Below are 16,766 nucleotides of genomic sequence, written 5' to 3' on the forward strand. Positions count from 1 at the left end.
TAAAAAGCCTGTAAAGAAATAGCAAGATAGAAATCCCTGCTAGTGCCTCAAGTGCTGTATTTCACCTTTGCTAATCAGACATACATGAAAGGCTTTCCAAACAGCCTTTGAACACAGAACTGAAGCAGCTGATGTATTCATTCTCCCCCATGAAAATGACCTTTTGCAAGGGCTGAGATATTTTCACGAGAGGATATTTTCCCAGTAAGGTGTTTCTTCTTTCAGTTTGTTTTTTTGGGTTTGGTTTGGTTTGGTTTTTGTTGTTGGGTTTTGGGTTTGTTTTTAATTATTTTTAAGGGCTAACATTTCATGTACTTTCAAGTTCAGGAGGAAATAAAAACAAGTTTTTAGTATCTCCTTAAATCCTTCAAAATCCTGGAGGTAAATAGTATCTGATGATCTTGCCTATTTAAACCTCTCCAGCCTCTTCTACAAGATAATGTTTATTTCAATATTTCCTTACAGCAAGGATTTTTTTTTTCTTTTTTTTCTTGTTAACTCTCCCTTGGTGAAAGCAGAATGCAGTATTACTGGAGGAAGTTGTATTTTTTTTTCATTACAAGACACATCATTGCTTTAATTTGAAAGCAGTTAGCAGAATTGCCATGGTGGAAGTTAAGTGTCACTGACAAAGTTTGTGTTTTCAATTTGTACAGTATGAAACTTGTACAGTATGGAACTGATGATTTTCTGCTCCCAGGCCATTGGTTTCTGGCAGAGTTACTGAGGAAAGTCTTGTGTGACCAGCAAACAGCATAGAACTATTTCTGCTGTTCTCCCATCCCGAGACATGGTTTAGTTCAGTCAGATATCTCTGCGTATGTCTGTGTAACTGAGCCATTCCAGTGTATTTCTGTAGGTATTTTGTTGTGTAAAATCAGTTCTGCAAAAAGTTCAAGGATATATAGCATGCTCAAGGCCATAAGTAATCTGTAGAAGATCAAAAATAATCATCATCTTTTTTCAATGAATGCAAACCTCTTTTATTCATCTGACAGGAGGGGGAAATGTGTGGAAAGCTTCCAAAAAGGTTTTCAAGTCCTAGATGAGTTTCCTTAAAAGTTGATGGGGGCTTTTTCACCAAAATTATATAGGCATTTTAGAATACCATTTCTTGATTATCATCGTCTGCATTTTATTGACAGGACTGGAACAGACAGTGAGGTTTCATATATAGACTTTGTCAGCTGCAGATTCTTGTTCACAGCCATTAACTCAATACCGAAGGACTGATGCCAACTCTCACCAGCCTGAGCTGTCAAACATCGGTTCAAGCATATGAACCAAACCTCTGTTTTAACAGTAAGAAAAGAACTTTGGAATGCAGAGTTCAGAATGGTAGAAATGTCATCCTTTTATTAAAAAAACTCAAATCTCAGTAACAGTAGACAAGACATAATGTTATTCAGCTACCACAAGTCAGTCAGACTCTTTCACAGGTTGTGATGTTGGAGGATGTGCCCCTCAGATATACTGCCAGAAAAAAATATTGACTTTTATGCAGTTTTTCCTTGCTGTGTTCAGAGGGCAAGATTGATCAATGTATTGTAAGAAAGATAGTTTAAAATATTCATTTGGTTCAATTCAAGCGAGATGACTGCTTTAAATGATGCTGCTTTATATGGCTTCCTGAGCATTATTTTCCAGCCATAAACCTGTCATTCTTTTAAAGTGATAATTCTTATTTGTTCAAGAGCCAAGATCATAATTTGGTTCGGAAGTTATATTTGGGTGTTTTGGTTTTGCTCTAGAAAGTTAATGGGATTTATGCAAAAATTTCTTGATTGCTTCAATGAATATTCTCCCAGGGAAATAAACTTTGATCTTAATCGTAATGTTTAGATTTGTAATGCCCTTGGCGATACACATTCACATGAATTTTTCATTCATTGCTTTATAATTGGAAGTTTTATTGAGCATTCTATGAGTCTGCAATGCATTCCTCTCAGGTGCATCTTGCAAAGCTTACCTCCTCAATTTCATAGTTACTCAAAGGTTATCAATTTCTACCCACAGCAAAGCAAAAAGAGAGTTATGAATATTTGCCTTATTTATCTTTATTAATAAATCATATATTGGAACTATAGGAATTACTAACTTTTTTGGCTGCTAATTGCATGGTCTTACTGAAGCACAGGTACTGTGCTCCTAAGTCATGTGTGTGACCTCTTAACTCCAGTGGTAGCAGAGATTCCCAAAAGCTGGTCATGTCTGAGAATCCTACACAGTATAATGTAGGAAACAAATATTGAAGCGGAGCTACACTGTTCATGGCAGTTTTGGAATAATGTTTTTGCATCCCTGTCTTGTTTACCTTTTAGGTTTTGTCAGCCAAGTTAGAAAAGTAGTGCTCTTTTAAAATATCTTTAAAGCTAGATCTCAGTGCAGCTATTTTAAGATGTATTTAAGATGTATTTACACTTGACATTTGTTCCACCCGCATTTGAGAGAGAACTCCAGTGTCTCTTTCCCTTCTCCCCTAAAGGAACTCTCTTGAAGGCATTTATTAGCCCCACTTGTTTTTTAATTAACTGATTCACCATCTCTTGATTTTCTTGCAGAGCTTGTGATGGTAACCAGTGAAGTGTAAATGCATCTTAAATATACCTCCACTTCCAGTGAAGTGGAGTCAGAGGCTGCAGAATTGAGTGTTGAAATAGCAAGCTCAATGTGTTCTCTTGTAGCATGAACTGGTAAAGAGCAAGGCTGTGTCCTTACTCTTCTCCTCACTGTCTTCAGTCTCTCTACCTCTGCTAGGTGGGTTTTACACACACATATATCTTGTAGTATCTTTTATTTTCTGCTAGTGGCATGCAGGATGTGCTTATGCTGTGTGTTGGCTGGAATGGCACCCAGCATTTCAGGAACCTGCTTGGTCCCTGTCAGGAGAGAGAAGCCTTTTCCTTCCTGTTCAGTGTTCCTGTTCAGACCTTGTGCAGAAGGGCTTGGCACTCAAAGGGGCTGGAGCACAGCCTGTTGGAGGGTAAGGAGTGTCTGAGGGTGGGATGCTGAGGAGAGTGAGGAGTGTGTAGAGCAAATGGTGTTCAATGTGACAGAGCATCTTTTGCATACTCTGTATACAGAATAGTCCTTGGAACAAATTATCCCTGGATGAACTACAGCACTGGAAGGAAACTGGTTCATCCAACCTAAAAATAGGGTCTAAGCACGGACTAATATACATAAAATGTACATGATCAGACTGGATCAGGGCATGGAAGGAATTGAAGAAAGTAGCTGTGACAAGGTTGTTGTACCTTTTATCTTCAAGGACATGGTGTCTGTGCTTCCAACAACAGATGAAAGAAATCCTTTTCTTTGTCTCAGTGGCTTAAATTTTGTGTCTAATTTCTGGATTTGCTTTGTTTGTATTCGAGGCACTGCTTTTTGCGATGATGTGTCCTGCTGCAGTAGAGAACCCTTTTGTATCTAGTATTTCCTTCCTGAGTGAGCTCTCTTCATTGATGTGGCAACTTGATTATCTCATTTTTTTTTTCTTTTTTTCCTGTTAACCTTCTTAGGTTGCCAGGAGGCATTTTCTGTAATCCTTGGATTATATCTCTGACTGTTTTTTTGCTTCTCATCCAATTAATTAACATCCTTGAAAAGGTATGGGTTGAGGGTTGTTTCCCTGTGTCTGTTTATGTGCCTGTATTATGTACAGGGCATCAGAGGCTGGCTGGCTGGAAGGAAACATCAGAAAGGTTTCTGAGGGTGTAGTGAGCACCAGGTTGACCAAAAGTCAGCAATGTGCCCTTGTGGGAGCAAAGGATAACAGCCTGCTGGGCTGTGTTAGGAAGAGCATTTCCACAGTTAAGAGGTGATCCTTGTCCTTCCACTCAGCAGTGCTGAGACACATCTGGAAATCTGGATTCAGTTCTGGGTTTTCCACTCTAACAGACACAGACCTACAAAAACAAGCCTCATGAAGGACCATAAGGACGAGTGAAGGCTTGACTCATGTCTCAGACATGGAAAGGCTGAGACAACTTGCCTTGTTTAGTCTGGAGAAGAGAAGCTTTGTGAGGAGTGTCTTATAAATGTCCATAACTGTCTAATGAAGTTGTAAAAGCAATGGGGCAAAACCCTTTTTAGGGGTATCTGAAGCAATGGGCTGAAACTGAAATGCAAGAAGTCCCATTTAAGCATAAGAAAAACCTTCCTGGACCTCTTTGTGCAAAGAAGAATACTTGAAAGTCCTAGTTTGTTTGACAAACATTACAGAAAATGTTGATTTTTGATACCGAGATCCAAAGGAGAGTTTTTAAATGTCAGAGCTGACTGGATAGAATTAACAGCTTTTTCTACATGAATTAGTATTTATTATGGAGTGCAGACACACAACAGTCAGTCACTTCTGAAGAAATCTGGCAATGTAGAGTGCAAAGCAAGAAGATATTTATTTAGGTTATCTCTTTCTTGCTTATGTTATTTGACAAGCACCCTGGAAAGGAGTGGTCAGATTCTGTTCACAGTAACACTGCAAGTGAAGAGCTGCCCCTGAGCTCTTCTGCCTGTCTGAGAACAGAAGTTGCCACTCTGTCTCCAGTCTGAGCAGTTTGCCTTCTGGTTCCATTCCTGCCTTCACATGACTACCACTGTCAGAGAAAGTGCACTACAGTTAGGCCTGCCACGTCTAATTGTACCTGCTGAAACAGCTCAGCAGAAGATGGGACTCGCTCTGCTCTGCCTGCACAGATATACTTAGGGATTGAAAGCTGGTAGTGCTTTAATCCTTTCGCTAAGACAGGACAGTGAAGGCTTCAAACTGGACAGTGCAGTACCTCTTTATGCACAGTCCACCCTGCAAAATACTTAGCACTTTTAAATCTTTAAGAAGTACAAGCTGTCTGAGGTTGCAGAGTGTTCCTGGTAACTCTGGGATATTCCATACAATCAACAGGCCAGGGATTTCAGTTCACACCTGAAACTTTCCTCACACCACAGATACATTTTCAAAATTTCTTAGTATGAACTTGCCTGAAAAATTGTCTCTGCTACTAGTTCTAACTTTACATATATTTCATGGGTGTTGCAGAAGATTAAGGTTCTGCCTAGTTGTTAATTTTCTCGCATCTCTCTCCTGACAAACAAAGCTGGAGTAATGAGAACCATAAAGCAGAGTTTGGTCAATTAGATGCTCTTTTCCATTAATAAAAAGCTGGAAAAAAAAGCACAGAGAGCTGGAACTGTTCAATGGACTAAACATGCAGTGGAGTGATGTAGATGACTAAGCACAGGAAGGTTAAGCTTTCTAAGCACTCCCGAAGATCAATTTGCCAGGCACCTGCTGTTTGCTTTCTATTTTATGGATCTAGGTCAGGAAGAAACTAATGGACATCTCACATGCTTGACATTTATTATTTTTTAGTCATTTTTAGTTCCTTTTATTGATGACTTTTACACACTGATCATGTTGAAAGCTGGCCTGAAGATATTTGCATTTGAATAAAAGTCTGACTGTTCAGGGAGAAAGCCAGGTCACATATAAGTCAAGATGTCCCCTCCCAATGAGACAGTTCCCTCTCTGAAATAAGCCCATAACCTGTTCACTTGACACATTAAAATGACAGATAAATGCCTGAGGCACAGTCTTATTACATGAATTCAACTGAGTGAAGACATAAATGGCTTTCCTTTATACCTACATTTGCCCTCAGGATGCTTTGATTTTCTTAAGCTATGAAGGTTGAAGTGATGATATTTATGTATCATTAGTTCAGAGGTAAAGGTGAGAGCTCCAGGAAAGGTCCTCAGGCACCACAGTGTTAGAGTGTCAGTGTCAGTGCCTAATTGGTGCTTTTCAGAACTTTATGGATTGGTTGAACATGCACAGGAGACAAGCAAACACAGAGAGGGTGAAAAATGGTCTGAAAATAGACCTACATGAGTATAACATTCTAGATGTCATTACAGGGCAAAACAGAATTGATGGGAAACTGAAAATCAGCTACTTCTTGAGAATCACACAACCTCCTCGCTTACGCCAGGAATCTGGGTTGTGGCACTTCTTTGCTATGAATATGAGGTAGGTAGAAGCCCCAATTGGTAATGTGCCAATGCCTGTAGAGGATCTATCTCTTGATGAGAAGAACTCTTGACTTCCCGTCGAAGCGTTGGCAAAAGCTGAAGTTTTTTAACTTATGTAAGTAGACAATTAGATCTTTTATATTTAGCTCATTCTCAAGCAGTACCTCTGGGATGCAGCAATGTCATTTCTTCTTATCTTCACTAGGATGTGATAACCTTCATTTGGTATGGATGAAGCTAATTGTACAATTTTTCCCATCATTCAGCAGACTGAAGACTGAATAAAAACATTTTAAAATTCCCACTGAAAACCCATGAAGAGAGAAATTCAGCACACCTAAGCCCAGGCCCTTTTTTCTTATCTTCACTGCATTGATAAGAGGAGTCCCATGAGATACTTTTAGTATGTCTTGAAGTTTAAATAAATAGTGTAAACCAGAGTGTTTAGGTAGGTAAATTTGTTGGGTTTGAGGGTATTCACGTGGTCAATGAATGGAATTGCTCTGTGTGCTTTGCTGCATCTGAATCTGGAATTAGAGGGCATTGTGTCCAGGCTGGTTTCTGACCAGGAGTTTTACAATGCTGCTCTGAAGTAATCTCAGCTGGGCCAGAGGAGTGTAAAACTTCCCAACTGATCTCTGTCCTGCATGCCCTATTTCAGTTCTGGCAGGACAGTGTACTACACAGGGAGTCTATACTAGTATTCTTTCTGCTTTTATTTTAATGTCAGGGGGAAAATTCAATGCATCAGGAGTACTTTGAAGCAATTATGATGTTTTGAAAGGATTATATTCTTTTTCTATGTCAAGCATGTTAACATTTCCGATTCCGCTTTCTGTCAGTGGGGACACAGAAACACTCTTTTAACTAAGAGTTGCTGCTTGCTGTTGCAGAAGAGACAAGTACATTGTTCCCTGCCATGGAGATTCTTTTTTCCATGTCATTTCTGCCAAAACTGGGTAGAAGTCAGGCTAGAACTTGATTTCAATGTGCATCAGCTCCATTTTGAGTGCACACCTATCTCATTATTAACCCTTCTACTTTTCTGGATAGCCAATAATAATATTATACTGTTTAATGAAACAGCCCTAGATTTTAAATTGGAAATATATAGACTTCTGGTACATAATATCTAATTGTTATAGTAGTTAACTGATACAAATGTGTCCCATAAGTTATCAAGTAATCCTAGTTAACAATATTTGTTCTGCACAGCCCTGACTCATGAAACCTTGATAATTAAAGATCGCTCTTGGCTACATGAGCACATGATAATGAATTTGTATTTTTGATTTGGGCAGTCTATATCATGGCAATTGCACAATGCTAGTAAAGGGCATATTCAGAATTAAATGCCTTTAGGCAATATTAAGAGTTCTGCAATAATCTTTCTAAATCGCCCTTCAAGGGAAAATGTGACCTTTGTGGAAAACAATCTGTTGGATCTTTTACAGTCAAACAAAACCACTAAGGAAGGGAGTTAAGTGGGTTTACAGAAAATAAAGAATGAAGAATAGCTTAGTTGACACTTCCTAAAACTAAAATGAGTGATGGTTGAGGAATAAGAGTGATTTGAAAATGTCTGAATTCTTCTGGAGTGCCTTGGCTTGCATATGTTTACTCCCAGCTTGAAGGTGGCACCTTCTTCAGGCAGGAAGAGAAGTCACATTTATTGCTGTCCTGTGTGCAGATGGCTGCGTGACCTGGGCTGGCTTTGAACCTGCCAAAAGGGATAAGGGTCCCTTCATTTGAAATAGTACACCAGGTGAGATACCATTGTATTGTTTCTTCTGGCCTATCTCATCATTTAAGCTTTATAGCAAGGCAGTGTTGTAACTTTGACCATAAATTTGACCATATTTGAGATTTTATGTAGCACATACTTATGTGCTGCTTTAAAAAAGGTGCTACTTTGTAGATTTACAAAGGGGGATTAAAAAGATGGTAACAAGACACAAGTTATGTGTTCTGTCTGGACAGTGTGTCAAAGCATGCCACGTAAACCTTTGGTAAGAATAGGCCATAAGTAATCTGTGGAAGATTTTTTTTTTTTTTATCTTTGATAAAAATAGGCACTGGAGCTCCTTTGCCTGTTTTGCAGAAGGCAAGCAGTTTGCAGAGATTAATTGCAGAGGCAGGCAGCTGTTTATGTTTTCTTGCTTCACACTTGAGCAGATCCAAGCAGCTCTTGGGATTACTTTAGGAGCCTGAAATTCCCTGGCTGCTTCTGAAAAGTGAGATTTGATGAACTCTTGAGAGGAAGAATGAAATAAAACCCATTCTGATTCTTCCCTGAGCTACTCTTTTTTCAAGGTGTCAAACCTTTTGCATAGATTATGATCCAGTTTTCCAGTGTTTTTTCTGATGCCATTCTCAGAGACCCTACAGATACAAATCCTCCAGCAGACCGGCTGGAGCAGTTGGTGTAGCTGGAGTATTTGGTAGAGTCTTCATCTGAAGACCTTGCTTTTCAAAAGTAGCTTTGATAGACTTAGCCTTTTAAAGCTGGGAAGTGCTGCACCTACTCCTGTGTTGTCTTCTACCACATAGGTGCTGTGTTGCTGCAGGTGCTGCCTTGGTGTTCATCAGTTTGTAGCTGTTCCCAGCACGATTCACTCAGCGTCTGTAGGCATGGCACTCTCAGAATCAGCAAATGGAGGCAGTATCACAACCTTACGTGGTGTGGGAAGAGAAAGCACAGATTCATAAATGACAGGGGTGTGCTCAGTTCCTTCAGTTTATGGGGAAGCACTTGTTGGGAAAAAATTGCCCAGAGAATTTTAATAGTATTGCCTTTGTGGGCTTTAAGCAAGGCTTTTTCTTTGAATAATATACAACTGGTAATTCAGTCTTCCAGAAGGCAGTTTAATGAATACTTGTTGTCCACCCAAGAAGGTACAGCATTTTAGTCAACTCAGGTCTTTCTCTAAGTTGTTACAAGAATTTATTTTCTGCTAAGGAGAAAACACCCTGAACAAACAACGATAAAAAAATCACTGAAAACTGGCAAGCTGTATGCATGTTATGAGTCTTGAATAGAGAAACTTCATCATCATATTTTATTAAAATATATATTGTTTCCTACAGTGTGTTATAATACCTCCCTTTTTTATGGAAGGAAAGCTGTTACAGGAATGCATTCTGAATAATGGTCTTAATATATAAGAATAGAAACAGTCATTGTTTTCTTACTCCTGTTTTGAATGTGTGCTTAAATAAAGCTGAAGTTCCTTTTTCTCAGTTAAATTATGTTTTATTCTTATTAAGAGACTGATCCCATGGAGAATCTGTTCCTGCAGATTCTTCAGCAGTTGTAACAGTGATGCTTTCACCACATTAGGATGACTCCTCCCTGCCTAACAGGATCAAGTCCTTTACCTTTGAAGATTTTTTTTTTTTTTTTTTTTTTTTTTTTTTTTCTTCTTTTTTTTCACTTTGTTTGACTTCAAGGGTAGCTTAGAAGTTTAGAAAGGCTTTGGCTCATTCTGTACTGGACATGGGGATAAGAGTCTGTGTGGAATCAGAAGGAAAACAGAAGAGAAATGAAGCCCTGGAAATTGGAGATGCCTTCTCTTAAAATCCAATTATCTGCTGGGAAACAAGAAACAAGAGGAGGGTAATTGAATGGGACAGTACAGAAGGTCTGTCTTTGTAGTGCATTGAGCAGGACATGTTTCAACTGTCAGGCTGTTACATGAGCATCATTATTTATCTGTTGGCAGCTTGCTTCTGACATTACCACTGAATTGGTCCCATGGTCTGTTGTCCATCTTCTACAATAATTCAAAGACACAGCATCTCCTACTTGGTCTCTTTAACTTCAAGAGCACAACAAACCAAACAACTGTACATTGTCTTGTAAAATAACTCAACGCCCAGAAATTAAGAACGCGTTTGCAAAAGCTGTTTAATCATTTAGGTTTTGCCTCAGAACAAAACACCTCTCAAATGACTTGCTGATAACTGTCAATTTTATTCATGACAGCAAGGTTATGGGTGAAGAGAGCATCTCAGTGCTAGTCTGCCTTTGTGAAGGGTGTTTTGTGCAACGAGTTCAGTGAGTGTCAGAGTCTTAGTGCATGTGAGAAAGTGGCAGGAAAATGGTGAGATCACCCAGTGGGTCAGCAGCACTCAGCTCACAGAGGCTTTGCTCTAAGTTACAGTCAAGCTTCGGTCTTATTACCTCTCTAAAACTCGTTTTTGGGGTCTTTTTTTTTGGTCTCATCATGTTTGTCAAAGAGCTACTAGGTACATTTGCTATGATTTAGACTGTCAGCAGTCTTTTAGTGTGTGTTAAATGGTAGAAAAATGGGAACAGCATGGAAAGATGCAATGAAAGGTTCTCTTTGAAAGCTGGAAGGATCAGGAACAAGAAGATTTGGATTTTACAAGACCAGGCTTTAATAAGATGAATTACAGGTTTTTCATGCCTGAGCTACAGCACACTGAATACATTAGTGCAGCTGCCAAGGCTCTAGAAGCAGCAGCACAGTCGTGTCACGGTGCAGAGTATGGCTCGTCAGCTCTGCTGATGGATGCAGATATGCTGAGGTACCTCCACCGTGCTGATGGGGCTGAGCACAAGCATGTTCTCAGTGCTCCAGATGGGTCTATTAGCCTGGTAGCTACAGCTCTTGGAGCCCTGAGACTTGTAAAGCACAAGAGCAGGAGAGTCAGAAAGGTTTATTAACTGACATGCAGAGCGGTGCCAACCCGTGAAGAGCACTAATAATGCTGCTGAGCCTGAGCTAAGTGGTCTGCTCAGCTCACGGCTAGTGTGCCGTGCAGAGAGCTGGCTGTGGCTGTCCCAGCACAGTCTCACTGAGCTCTCTGTACCCACCCACGGGCTGTGGCTCCTTGGAGCTGTGCAGGGTTCTGCAGCATGGGACAGGCACAGAGGTGGGCAGGGTGGTACCAGCTGTCTGGCTTTAAGGATGTGAGAAGGCATTGGAAAATCAGGCCAGATGTCCTTCTAACATGGTGTCCTGCCTCCTACAGCAGCTACTCCCAGCTGGTCCAGGAGGCTTGGGAGGTGCAGAACAGGGTCTGTGTTGGGTGACTCATCCCTGCGAAACTCCATCAACTGAACCTGCAGAGAAGACGCAGTGATCTATATTTACTGTAGTCCTAATTTGGATAGCTTATTCGCAAAGAAAAGCAGACTTTGAGGCCAGAATTTGAGCTGCCACCTCTGCCCCAAATCTGCTTAGGAAACAAAGCAAGTATAAACTTCTCTTTTCTTCCCCATTGCCCCAGCTCTTTAGATATTACAGGTGCCTGGGTATTTCAGAAATGAGTTTTCTGTGTTTTGCAAAGTTTACATCAAAATATACTGCACAAAGCTTTGTTTTATTGTCGTGGATTTAGGACAGCCACTTGTTTATATAGATACTAAAATGTGACATTTAAATGTGAAAGAAAATATCACTGCATGGTATGGTTGGCACTGCTGAATTTTTAATAGGATAATACATAAAGCTATTGCTGTCATCTCACTGCTGATGACTGGAAAATGGAGGGATGGGAATTGTCAAAATTTTCTGTGGTGTTATTTTCACTGAACTTTTGTGCATGTTCTGACCTGTGCTCCAGATGCATGTACCTGTCTAATCCAAATGTAAAGAAAGATTTGGAAAGATACTATACTGCCAGTGGTGGGAGGAGGGACTAATACAAAGTGGGTATAGTTATTCAGTAAATAAAGAACGTTTAAAGATGGAACATAAAGTAGTTGACCAAAAAGTCATAACAAATCTTCAGTCTGAGAATAGATTTAGTATAAATGGTACATAAATCTTTGCACTACTGTAATGTCATGTTTTTGAAAACACATATTATCAAAAGAAGCACTATGAGCCTTGAATTGACTTGATGACACACAGGTTTCTTGTCCCCTTCTCTGTTTAATTTAATGGATTTGACTGTAAAGAATAGTTATGCTTTCAAGAGTGCTTTAAAACAAAATCTAGTGAGCAGCATTTAGTTAATCTGAAGTATCCAATTCTGAATAAAAGTAATCCATTTCTTAACAGGATTTTACTTTTTAGAATACGTCTTTGGTTTACTTGCTAATACAGATTCTGATGTGCCCAAGGATTAAACCACAGTGTTAAGTATGCATTATAAAGGTCATAAAGAAAAGTGGCAAGAGCAGGGTTACAAACCTCTCAAACTGCAGGTGATTATCTAAATTTTTATGGATGAAGTTTGTCTCTCTTCATTTTGATGTGATGGTGTGGAAAGTGAAGAATAACTTTAGTGGCTGACTGCAATGAGCAGTGCTCAGCCCAGCACTTTGGAGAGCTGTTTGGGAGGTGTAGAATAAGGACCCACAGTGGCTCCAAAGCTCCAGAAAATAAACACTTTCTCTTTTGCAGAAAACCCAGTCACTTTCCCTGCAGCATTTAGGATTTTCGTTTTCTCTCTTTTTTCTTCTTTTTAAATAAGTGAAATTGAAGAGCAGCACTGGGGGAACTGTAGGATGTATGGTGGTCATATGTTCTAAGAATATAAATTGTCATTTGCTTACATAAATGCAAGTAATAAATATGCACTACCTTTCCATGTTTAATAAAACACTATCTTATTTTGGCGAACCCCCAGTGACACATTACTGGGAAATGAAATCATGCATTTCAAAATCTCTTGGGTGAGTAAAGGTCTGCAAAATATGGCACTCAATCTTCATGTGTAATCTCAAATCATCAAAGATAAAATTATTTCATGAAGGACAGAAAAACAGTTGGGGTTTGCTGCTGTATTTACATCTCCATTTAGAATACAAATGATGCTGAAGAGTGTGTTTGCTCAGTTCTTTATGGAGCTGCCAACTGAGAGCTCCTATCGGGCCAAGCAGCAGTTGACTCATCTGACCCTGGAGGAAAGATTGTTTAAAGCTTCATGTACTTTTAATGCTCAGTCAGGGATTACATCTGCGCCAGCTCTTGGCTTGCTTATCAAAGGTGGAGATGCTGGAATCTTTCTTTTGGTAGATTTTCTTCTTAGAGGTGTTATAAAGATCCTTGGATCACATTGACAGAAGGAACAAGACTGCTATAGAAAGGGAAAACACTGAAAGGGGCATTTTTGCTTTTGGGATGGATGCCACATAATTTGATATTTTTACTGAAGGGACAGTGTATGTGACTCAGGTGGAGAGAGAGAAAACTAGTTGGAATGATATCAGAAAAAGTAAGATTTAATAAACTCTGAAATATTATTTTGTAAAACCTTAGTACAAACTAACATGGCAGTGTTTATGTAGATATCTCATTGCAAACACAGGAACAATCAGGCTGACTTTCATGGAGAGCATAGTTTTAATTTTTCTCCTCGACAGTCAGATAATTCATTCTGGTATGTAAAATGGGGGAACAGCTCTCAGGGTGATTAGAAGATCGGGCTACATAGTCAAAATTGTTGTAATGTGACAACATGAATATACATCTGTAATTCCACATAGAGGCATATGGACATTATGAAGGGAGAATTTTAAAATGCTAGATTTTTAAAAGAAGTCTTTAGTAAAGTCTAGAAGTCCTGGGTGGGCAAATAGGTACAGGTAGGAAAATGCCTGTCTTCACTGTCTACAGATGTTTAAGCTCAGGCTGAAAAGGAGATTGGTGGGAATGGCACACATTTTGATGCTCATAGGAGAGAAAACTCCCAGAGTCAAAATTAGTAGCCTTAACTTGCAGGTTGTTGAGTATATTTGGAAATATAAGCAAGGGCAGTGAGGGCCTGGAGCTTTTCCATGCACACATTTTTGCATATGTTAAAAGGAAGGTCAGCAAAAATTTTCTGATATGCAGCTTGATAGCCCACTCTGGAACCACAGCATAGTGGCTAGGGCAACCAGCTGAATTATTCCATTTGAATTTATTTTCTAACTTGTCTTTATTCCTAGAGCTCTTAAAAGGGAAATTGTGATTTTCTATGGATAACTTTTCTGCTATTCACATAAATTCACAAAATTACTTTTGAACATTTTTGTCAATTCACATTTGGGTAATAGCAATTGTAACTCATATTGCTTGATAACGTCTTGCTGGGAGATTTGTGGAATCTGTGAGCAGTGGATAACTGAAAGTGATAGTAGTAGTTCATTCTGACTTGGAATGATATGGTGATGGAATTCCTGCTAAAATGTGGGCATTTTTATTGATCCACTCAGTATTCCTTCTGAAGAAATTCTACCTTAATGCAATAGCTGCACAAAATAGGACCTCAAATGTACAAACAGAGCTGTGTTCTCTTTTGATCCCATGAAGCTACTCTTCCTGTCTGCAGTTGTGGCGTAATTCTGAACCACTTGGCAACAAACCCATTCTTCAGAATCCTCTATTGCTGGTGTTTCTGAGCAGCTGTGTGTTGGCTGCAAAGGACAAGTGTGTACACTCCTCTTTACAACCAACACACAGTTTTGCTTAAGCAATGAGGCAGTTGTCTGCTTAGTATTTGAACACTGCTGGCAGCCTAAGGAATCTTTATTCTGTGTGTTCCTATGCATCTGCTTGGAGGGGTGTGCAATACCTCATAAGTGCTGATGTTGCCTCACAGTAACAGATTTCCTGTAGTCTTATAGCTCTTGTAGTGGTACCAAAGACAAAATTCTTAGCTTCACTTTTCATCATTTTTTCCCCTTTAAATCTTGCAGCAGAATAGCTCTGATATCTGTTTGGTGAGATTTTTCATTGCAGATGAATTTTGTAACATTTTCACTGGCATCAATGACATTTCATCCTGTTCTCTTAAGTTGCTTTTCCACTGCAAATACTTTAAAACTGAAGGTTGAGTTTGTTTGTCTGTCAGAACTTCATGTTGAATCTGACTTGATTTTATTTATTTTTCTGTTCTAATTTGGAAATATGGACAAAAGGCTTTACCTTGTTAAGATAAAACGTCTCTTATCAGTGGTGGTAACAGTTTTTGTGCTACATGTGTGGCAGATAGGATGAGGACCCTTTATGCTTAATGTGAGAACTAAAATTCATCTTCTCCAAGTACTCAAAAGCTGTTTTGGTATTTGTGGTTTCTCCTAACTGTGTGTGAACCAATAAAAATGAACAGTTGAGTTTGTTGATGTCCATTCCAGGACAAAGAGGTTCCATGTATGATGAATCTGTGCAGTTACTGTCACCTAATGAATTCAAATGTGCAGTATTCACGGAGAATTTCAAGCATCACCAGCTCTAATTGCCTTCTTAATCTTATTAATTATCTCCTTTTCTAACTTTTGTTTAGAGTCAGCATAAAAATATTCTTCCTGCTGAAATAACTTCATAGGCAAAGTTCAAGTGAGCAATTAGTGATTGCATCTGGTTTTGAGTTATTTTCCCAGCTTGTGGTAGTTCAGTTAATAACCTTTTAAAATTCTCATTTATATCCCTAGGCAGCTGTAGGTCTGTTTCTCAAATCTACTGCAATGTTCGAAGTGTTCATCTTTCTGGGACCATCTGCTTCTCTTCTCCAAAGACCATAAAATCCTTAGCAACCCCTTGAATGAACCTCATACTTCCTAACATGCAGGAGTAGATGGAACACATAAATAGAAAAACTATGGGAAGATTTTTATTCCGATATTAAAGCTGTTTTACATTCAATGACCATTACAAAAATAGATTTTATGCCTGAAAGCACCTTAGTGAACCATTATGTATATCTGCAGTGCACATAAAATTCCATTCCAGGAATACCAGCAAACTTCTTTAAATGAGCATTTCATTTCTCAAGTATCCATCATCAAGTATCCATATCCATCATCCTGATTCTTTCACTCACCAAAGATATGTAATACCCAAACAGCACTGACTCTACATTTTAAATTATTCCATGGGCAAATCTAGGGAATTATTTAAAACAATTCTCTTTCTTTATCCCCCTGCTACCTCTTGGATGCAAATCCTTTTTGCGTGCCACTTGCCTAAATGCTGAGGCTTTCCCTAGATGTTGGCTACTTACTGGTATTTTCCACCATAGCGTTCTGATTTATATAATTTTGAAATTGATAATAATAATTTTGAAGTATGATAAATCAAAACAATATTTAAATGCACTGACATAAACTTATGAAATAGAAACCAAATTATTGGTTAAAAGAAATTAGGTAGCTATTTAAGCCTTTGAAGAGTATTATTTTTGCAAACACACACACACAAAAGTTTGTTTTCTAAGGGCTTTCGCTGCACGCTGCAATTTTAGTATGAGTTTTGGGTCAAGGGAGTTAACTATGAACTATCTGTTTAACTGGAGTATTTAAAGTACTTGGGTTGCCCAGGTTTTTGCCTCTGTGTTCCAGAAAGCTCATAAGCACCTGTTTTCCCTGAGGTGGTCAGTTAGCCACACAAGCTATGTCTATACAAATAGACCTACTCAGCATTTTCTGGTTCTAAAAATATGCTGCCTTTTCTATCACCATCTTCAATTCTTTTAGGACGAATGAGCCTTAAGATCACCTGTTTGGGTTTGGGATTTTTTTACTGTTCCTGGGTTATCAAACTTCAGCTATGCACTCATTGAGTTGTGTCAGTAGTTTCCTCTCTCTCTGGGAAGTAATGCTTCCTGAAAACTGTGTCTGAACAGCACTTCCTATTCTTAGGAATCCAGTTAACTTCAGATGGTAGAATCATATAATTTTATGGTTTTCTCTTGTCATTTCTCGTCTAAATGCACCATGAACATGTAGAAGAATAAAGAACACATGCCTGTTGTGTTTATTATAAATCCATGCTGAGGAT

The sequence above is a fragment of the Sylvia atricapilla genome, chromosome 10 (assembly GCF_009819655.1).
Source record: "Sylvia atricapilla isolate bSylAtr1 chromosome 10, bSylAtr1.pri, whole genome shotgun sequence".
NCBI lineage: Eukaryota > Metazoa > Chordata > Aves > Passeriformes > Sylviidae > Sylvia > Sylvia atricapilla.